We start from the raw sequence: 9,172 nt of genomic DNA on the forward strand, positions 1-9,172 counted from the left end.
GTGTGCAAGCTCCAGCGATCCATTTATGGACTGGTGCAAGCCTCTCGGAGTTGGAATAAACGTTTTAATAGTGTGATCAAAGCATATGGTTTTATACAGACTTTTGGAGAAGCCTGTATTTACAAGAAAGTGAGTGGGAGCTCTGTAGCATTTCTGATATTATATGTGGATGACATATTGTTGATCGGAAATGATATAGAATTTCTGGATAGCATAAAGGGATATTTGAATAAGAGTTTTTCAATGAAGGACCTCAGTGAAGCTGCTTATATATTGGGCATCAAGATCTATAGAGATAGATCAAGACGCTTAATAGGACTTTCACAAAGCACATACCTTGACAAAGTTTCGAAGAAGTTCAAAATGGATCAAGCAAAGAAAGGGTTCTTGCCTGTGTTACAAGGTGTGAAGTTGAGTAAGACTCAATGCCCGGCCACTGCAGAAGATAGAGAGAAAATGAAAGATGTTCCCTATGCTTCAGCCATAGGCTCTATCATGTATGCAATGCTGTGTACCAGACCTGATGTGTGCCTTGCTATTAGTTTAGCAGGGAGGTACCAAAGTAATCCAGGAGTGGATCACTGGACATCGGTCAAGAACATCCTGAAATACTTGAGAAGGACTAAGGATATGTTTCTCATTTATGGAGGTGACAAAGAGCTCGTCGTAAATGGTTACGACGATGCAAGCTTTGACACTGATCCGGACGATTCTAAATCTCAAACCGGATACGTGTTTATATTGAACGGTGGAGCTGTCAGTTGGTGCAGTTCTAAACAAAGCGTCGTAGCGGGATCTACATGTGAAGCGGAGTGCATAGCTGCTTCGGAAGTAGCAAATGAAGGAGTCTGGATGAAGGAGTTCATATCCGATCTAGGTGTCATGCCTAGTGCATCGGGTCCAATGAAAATCTTTTGTGACAATACTGGTGCAATTGCTTTGGCAAAGGAATCCAGATTTCACAAAAGAACCAAGCACATCAAGAGACGCTTCAACTCCATCCGGGATCAAGTCTAGGTGGGAGACATAGAGATTTGCAAGATACATATGGATCTGAATGTTGCAGACCCGTTGACTAAGCCTCTTCCACGAGCAAAACATGATCAGCACCAAGACTCCATGGGTGTTAGAATCATTACTGTGTAATCTAGATTATTGACTCTAGTGCAAGTGGGAGACTGAAGGAAATATGCCCTAGAGGCAATAATAAAGTTATTATTTATTTCCTTATACCATGATAAATGTTTATTTTTCATGCTAGAATTGTATTAACCGGAAACATAATACATGTGTGAATACATAGACAAACAAAGCGTCACTAGTATGCCTCTACTTGACTAGCTCATTGATCAAAGATGGTTATGTTTCCTAACCATAGACATGAGTTGTCATTTGATTAACGGGATCACATCATTAGGAGAATGATGTGATTGACTTGACCCATTCCGTTAGCTTAGCACTTGATCGTTTAGTTTGTTGCTATTGCTTTCTTCATGACTTATACATGTTCCTATGACTATGAGATTATGCAACTCCCGTTTACCGGAGGAACACTTTGTGTGCTACCAAACGTCACAACGTAACTGGGTGATTATAAAGGTGCTCTACAGGTGTCTCCAAAGGTACTTGTTGGGTTGGCGTATTTCAAGATTAGGATTTGTCACTCCGATTGTCGGAGAGGTATCTCTGGGCCCACTCGGTAATGCACATCACTATAAGCCTTGCAAGCATTGCAACTAATGAGTTATTTGCGGGATGATGTATTACGGAACGAGTAAAGAGACTTGCCGGTAACGAGATTGAACTAGGTATTGAGATACCGACGATCGAATCTCGGGCAAGTAACATACCGATGACAAAGGGAACAACATATGTTGTTATGCAGTTTGACCGATAAAGATCTTCGTAGAATATGTGGGAGCCAATATGAGCATCCAGGTTCCGCTATTGGTTATTGACTGGAGACGTGTCTCGGTCATGTCTACATAGTTCTCGAACCCGTAGGGTCCGCACGCTTAAAGTTCGATGACGGTTATATTATGAGTTTATGTATTTTGATGTAACGAAGGTAGTTCGGAGTCCCGGATGTGATCACGGACATGACGAGGAGTCTCGAAATGGTCGAGACATGAAGATTGATATATTGGACGACTATATTCAGACACCGGAATGGTTCCGGGGGTTATCGGATATATACCGGAGTACCGGGGGGTTACCGAAACCCCCCGGAGGTTATTGGGCCTCATGGGCCCAAGTGGTGGAAGAGGAGAGGCGGCCAAGGGGCAGCCGCGCACCCTCCCCCCCCCAAGTCCGAATTGGACAAGGAGGGGGCGACGTCCCCCCTTTCCTTTCCCCCTCTCTCTCCTCCCCTCTCCTCTCCTACTCCAACATGGAAGGGGGGAGTCCTACTCCCGGTGGGAGTAGGACTCCTCATGGGGCGCGCCAAGGGTGGGCGGCCCCCTCCCCCTCCTCCACTCATTTATATACGGGGAGGGAGGCACCCCCTAGAGACACAACAATTGATCCCTTGGATCTCTTAGTCGTGTGCGGTGCCCCCCTCCACCATAATCCACCTCGGTCATATCGTAGCGGTGCTTAGGCGAAGCCCTGCGTCGGTAGAACATCATCATCGTCACCACGCCATCGTGCTGGCGGAACTCTCCCTCATAGCTCGGCTGGATCGGAGTTCGAGGGACGTCATCGAGTTGAACGTGTGCTGAACTCGGAGGTGCCGTGCGTTTGGTACTTGATCGGTCGGATCGTGAAGACGTACGACTACATCAACCGCGTTGTGCTAACGCTTCCGCTTTCGGTCTACGAGGGTACGTGGACACACTCTCCCCTCTCGTTGTTATGCATCACCATGATCTTGCGTGTGCGTAGGAATTTTTTTGAAATTACTATGTTCCCCATCAGAATATGAGCTGGCTACTGTAGAAGGAACTTTGACTTTCTTGAATTTCTTCGCTGGTGGTTGAGACCAGTCAAAGTCCTGTTGGAGGCCCATTTGCTTCAGATCTTCTTCGCCATAAAGGTGAGACAAAACAGCCCAGGTGCGACCGAAGATTTCATGTAGGTAGTAATGGTTTTTCTTCACTGCATTGTGTGTAGCAGTCATGTTGCGAAGAATAGAACCAAACTGACGCTTAACCCATTTGGGGTTGCGATCGACCTTCTGGTGAAGACTGAGGAGAAGCTCACGATCAGTCATCACCCTGGGAGCTATGGCTTGAGGATTTTGCTTTGAAGCATTGGCGGCAGAGTCCTGAGTGGCAGAGTCATCATTGGTGGAGTAAGATGCAGCTTTGCGAAACTGACCATCCAATGGATGAATGCCTTCATCAATAACAGCGGCGGCCTTGCCCTTTTCATCAGCTGAGGAAAATGTCCGCTTGAGGACTTCAATGGGGGGCAAGTAGCTGAGATGATTCTAAAAATCAGCCTTGTAGTTGAGTGAAGACCTTGTTCTGGGGAATCTCATAATCCACGGGGCATAAGGCTTCAACTCAAATGGAGAGAGTGCAACATTTGCCAGAGTCCTCATGAAGAAATCATGATAGTTGACAGGGATGCCATGTATGATATTGAATAGCAGATTCTTCATGATGCCGATGACTTCCTCATCAGTCGAGTCGTGGCCTTTGATTGGACTCATTGTCTTCGTCAGAATGCGATAGACTATTATTGGCACGTACAGCAATTCCTTCACGAGGAATTTGGTCCTTTGGGCTTGACCGGGCTTCAGCGGCTTCATCAACACTTGCATGTAATGATCTGTAAGCTCAGGTTCATGGTATATACAATGAGCACCTTCAAGGGGAGGACTGATTGGTAGGGCATGAAGTAATTCAGAGGCCGGTGCTTTATAGTGAGTATTTTCGGTCATCAGTCCAAAGCCCAAGAATTCACATCGTCAGCATCTCCGGTGATGTGCAGTGTTGCATAGAACTGAAGAATTAGCTCTTCATTCCAATCAACAATGTCAGTGCAAAAGTTGAGCAGTCCTGCATCATGAAGCACACTGAGGACTGGGGTGAAACAAGGCAGTGATTCCATGTCCACATGAGGAATATGCTCATGGTCGAAGACTTTGTCTTTGTTGAAAAGCAGTGAAGTATAGAAGTTAGCTTGGCTGGCAGTGCAGAAGCGCTTCCTTCTAAGATGAGCAGAGTCATATGGGTTATACTCGGTGAAGAACACATGCTCGCCGAAGAAGTCATCAGCCTTGATTTTTTGCTTTTTTTAGAAGGGATCCTTTGGCTTGGGCTGAGGAGTATCAGTCAATTGCATCACCACCTCAGGTATCGCAATCTCAGGATCCACAGGCCGAGGAATTGCAGGTTCTTCTTCAGTGGCAGCCTGGGTCGTCAATTCTTCATTAACAATTTCATCAGCACTAGTGGCTGGAATCTCTTCATGGACAGACGGAGTGAGGTGAGGTTCTTCAGAACCCATTTGAACTTCAGTTCGCACTGGGGATTGAGGAATTTGTTGCAGAGGTGTGAACAAAGGAGAATTGGGGTGCTGACTTTCCCAAAAGTCATCGTTCATCACTGGTGTTGTGCACCCAATGTCCACATTCGCATCTTCATCATCCTTTTCTTCAACGCCGGCCTCTTCAGCTGTGAACTGAGGCATGGGCGATGAGACGATTGGGGTTGAAGGGACTTCATCCACTTCAATTTCTTCATCCAACTGCTCTAACGAAGCAACAGAAGGAATCTCTTCATCTGATCCACTTGGGATCACATATTCTTCATCAAAAGGAACGAGTTCCTTTGATGGCATGCTTGAGACGGGAACAGCATCAATCGGATTCTCAAAAGAGCTGGTCAATTTCTTCATCTTCTTCGGAGCTGAAGAATCTGATGAAGTTGATGCTTTCTTTTTCTTCACAGCTGCGCGCTCTGCAGCCTGGTCTTCTTCACATCTGATGCAGAAAGAAGAATTAGACTTGGTGTAGGCGCAGGAGGAGCAGAGGGAATTGGCTCATTTACTTCAGGCACATCGGTTGAAGCTTCAGCTGGCCTGACAATTTCTTCAGGCGCAACACTAGTGGTTGCCCTGGAAATTTCTTCAGCTGCTGGAATGGAGTCATCAGCCCTAGTACTCTGAGTTTCATCAGCAGCCTGATTGTCACCAGCGGTGCTGGCATGTTCTTCAGCCGGCTGAGCAGATGCCTCGGCCTGAGGAATTTCTTGTTGCGTTGGGGCTGCAACATTGGAGGTGAATTCTTCAGCTAGTTTCACAAAATGGACCTTGGCTCCCAGCCAATCAGCGCGGTATGCGTCAAATTCATCACTGAGTTTCTTGATCTCGGATTGAATAGTGACAAGTTCATTAGTTGTCATAGTGACAACATTCTTCTTCAGGAAGCGCTCCTTCTTGTACTGCGCTTTCTTCAACTGCCTGGCGTTTTCAAATTTCCATTTTTCTTCCTGAATGAAGGCAGTCAACATATGACTTTGGCCAGGAGTCAACTTGAAGTCAGGCATAGGAGTGTTGGGGTCCTTGTGTCAGAGATCAATGTAATCAAGGATAAATTTTGGATCCAAAGGCAGAGGCACATTTGTGGCTTTGGCTCTAGCGGCCCTGAGCTGCCTGTCCCTGATGATTTCAGCAAGTTCTTCATCATCAGCTTCGTCTTCATCAGACGGCACTTGAAAGGCGACCTGCTTCTTGTGAGGACTTGGTCGAGAGCCTCGTCCAGCAGTGGCATTTGTCTTCAACAAAGTGGGGCCTGTTGAGGAGTTTGGTGGAGCTGAAGAACTAGTAGAGGCTCCTGAGGCAATAGAGATGCCAGTTCTCCTTTGGCACGAGGAAATATGCACAGGTGCTGAGGATTTAGACGGAGGAGCTGAGGACTTTGGAGGAGCTGGAGCAGCTTGAGGAATTGGCCGTGAGGGCTTTGAACAGCTTGGCCGTGAGGGCATAGCTGAGGAACTTGGCCGTGAGGGCATTGAGGTAGAAGCACTGGGCTTGTGAGCAGGCTTCTTGGGCATGGCCTTCTTTGGCTTGCTTGCAGAGGCCTCGGCAGTGGTAGCAGCAGCAGCAGAGTCTTCATTGAATTTTCTCACTACTTCCTTAGCTATTTTGGCTAGTTTGGCCTGGCGCTTAGCCCACTCATCAGGATAGTCCTCACCACGCTTGAGGCTGGTAGGATCAGCTTCTTGGCCAGGTGCCAATGGAGGTCTTGGGCATGGAGGATTAAGAGCAAATTTTTTCATGTACTTAGGAGTCACATGTCTGTATTCCCTCCATTCCCGTGCCCATCTCCTCTCTATCCTTTGTATGCGCACCTTGCGCTGATTTGTCCTCCTTTCCATGTTTAGCCTCATCAGGAGTGCAATAATCCTTGTAAATGTCATCTGGGATTTCGAAAGCAGTGTTGACCTCAGGTCTCTTTCATCCCTTCTGAGGTCTCTTGCTGTCAGCCATTTTCTTCAGCTGAGGAATCTGAACAATAGAATTCTCTGAAGAGGTGTGCAACTTTTCTTCGAGGAACGCTGCAAATGAGTTAAGTTGATGAGAACCTAGAGATTCAGCAGCGGACATGTGTACCTGTGAACAGAATATAGTTGCGAAGAATTTGGAGAGGTCATATGCGTTCTCAGAAGATTTTGCAAAAGGAACAAGTTTGAGGAATTTGACTAGATCAGACTTGAAGAATTTCACTAAGCGTCCTTTGTCTTAGGTTCCAGAGTTGTACAGATCGAAAATCCACACAATTGAGGAATCTTGAAGAAAAATGTTGCTTAGAGAAACGGATCAAGAACAGATGACATGTGAGGTGTTTAGTGTGTGAAGATTTGAAGAATAAACACCTTTTAAAGATTTCGTAGAAATCATCAGAATCAACAAGGGCAGTAAAAGTAACTTTTAATTACCCTTGACGAAGAACATGACGAACTAGGAAGTGTAGATTTGAAGCTCGTCGGTTCAGATCTTCCACGCCCTAACTTTGCAGAGGAAGACAGCTACGGCGGCGGCGGAGTGAAGAAATCCGCGACCGGCGCGAGTACGACGGCGATGAGGTCGAGGCAGTGAAGCTCTTCCTCACCGGCGACGATGGAAGTAGCAGCGGCGCTAGGGTTTTGAGAGCTCGAGCGAGGGAGTGAGGTCGAGCGGAGTAAAAACAAAGTGAGGAAGGGGAGGGGTATTTATAGCCGAAGTGAAAAACTGCTCGCCCGAGGAAATTGGACGAACGTGCCCCTGACCCTTCTCATTCGCGTGACATGTGTCACCCACGTACTGAGAGGTGGCGATCGTGTGAGACCGTGGGTCAATAAGATAATATATCGTGGAATGCGGACGGTTTGAGCGGCAAACGCCGAAAATTCGGATAAGATCAGTTTTTAAAGTTTCGTTCGCAAATTCTTCAGCTGACAAGGACACAGTGAAGATTTTGAACGAGTTTCAAATAGAACGCACATGAAGAATTTGTGAATAGATTGGGTTGAGTTCAGCATAGAGGGGGAAGGTCCGATCACATTCACTTAGCAGCAAAAAAACAACTTGAAGAAATAGCAATAAGTGACGGAAACGGTGCCAATGAAGACAAACGACGGAAACGGTGAAGACAATGCAAAGTTGAAGAAAAAGAATAACTGAGGAATTTCAAACAGGAAAAAACTCAAATTTAAGATTTTTCAACTTTTGTTGGTGGCGTGACCCACCGTATAAGAATGATGATTTCAGCCACCGCGTACAATTGTCGTAGGGCTCTGAGAATCAAATTCTTCGTTAATTTCTTCACACCTAGAGGGTTAGTCTTCATTGATTGAAGAAAAACGTTACTTAATGTGTTGCACATCTAAGTCATCAATTTTGCATAAGTGTTAGGATGTGTGTCCTTTTCAAAGGGCATTCGAAGATTCTAGGATATTTAGCTCACACCGCAACTTGCTATATCTCTTCTCATCCAAGGGCTTTGTGAAGATATCGGCTAGCTGGTCTTCAGTCTTCACATGCTCAATAGAAATGTCGCCCTTGAACACATGATCACGAAGAAAATGATGACGAATCTGAATGTGCTTTGTCTTCGAGTGCTGAACTGGGTTATGAGCAATCTTGATGGCACTCTCATTGTCACAGTAGAGAGGCACATTCTTTAGGTTGATGTCGTAATCCTTGAGGGTTTGCTTCATCCATAGCAATTGTGCACAACAAGAACCAGCAGCAATGTACTCAGCTTCAGCAGTAGACAGTGATACGATGTTCTGTTTCTTCGAGGACCAACAGACCAAGGATCATCCGAGGAAATGGCATGTGCCTGATGTTGACTTGCGGTCCACACGGTCACCAGCATAGTCAGAGTCTGAATATCCAATGAGATCAAAAGCCGAGCCCTTGGGGTACCATAATCCAAGTGTTGGTGTGTGAGCTAGATATAGAAGAATATGCTTCACAGCCTTATGGTGTGATTCCTTCGGTGTAGCTTGAAATCGGGCACACATGCAAACACTAAGCATAATATCTGGCCTAGATGCACATAAATACAATAAAGAACCAATCATGGAGCGGTATACCTTTTGATCGAAGTCAATACCATTTTCATCAGTGCAGAGATGGCCATTTGTGGGCATAGGGATTTTGACGCCTTTGCAATCTTGCATGCCGAATTTCCTTAATACATCCTTGAGGTATTTCTCCTGAGATATGAATATGCCATTGCGCTGTTGACGAATTTGAAGACCTAAGAAGAATTTCAACTCTCCCATCATAGACATTTGATATTCTTCACTCATCATATAGGCAAATTCATCACTATAACGTTGGTCAGTACAGCCAAAGATAATATCATCAACATATATTTGGCACACAAACAATTGACCATCATAAGATTTAGTGAAGAGAGTTGGGTCAAGTGAACCGGGTTTGAAGCCTTTCTTCATGAGGAATTCCTTCAAAGTATCATACCACGCCCGAGGGGCCTGCTTGAGGCCATAGAGGGCCTTGTTGAGTCTGAAGACTTTGTCAGGATACTTTGGATCTTCAAAACCTGGGGGTTGAGCAACATATACTTCTTCCTCAAGCTTACCATTGAGGAATGCACTTTTCACATCCATTTGATATAAAGTGATATCATGATGGTTAGCATAAGCAAGTAATATGCGAATAGCCTCAAGTCTAGCAACAGGTGCAAAAGTTTCATCGAAATCAATTCCTTCAA

This window comes from Triticum aestivum, chromosome 2D (assembly GCF_018294505.1).
Source record: "Triticum aestivum cultivar Chinese Spring chromosome 2D, IWGSC CS RefSeq v2.1, whole genome shotgun sequence".
In the NCBI taxonomy this organism is placed as follows: Eukaryota; Viridiplantae; Streptophyta; class Magnoliopsida; order Poales; family Poaceae; genus Triticum; species Triticum aestivum.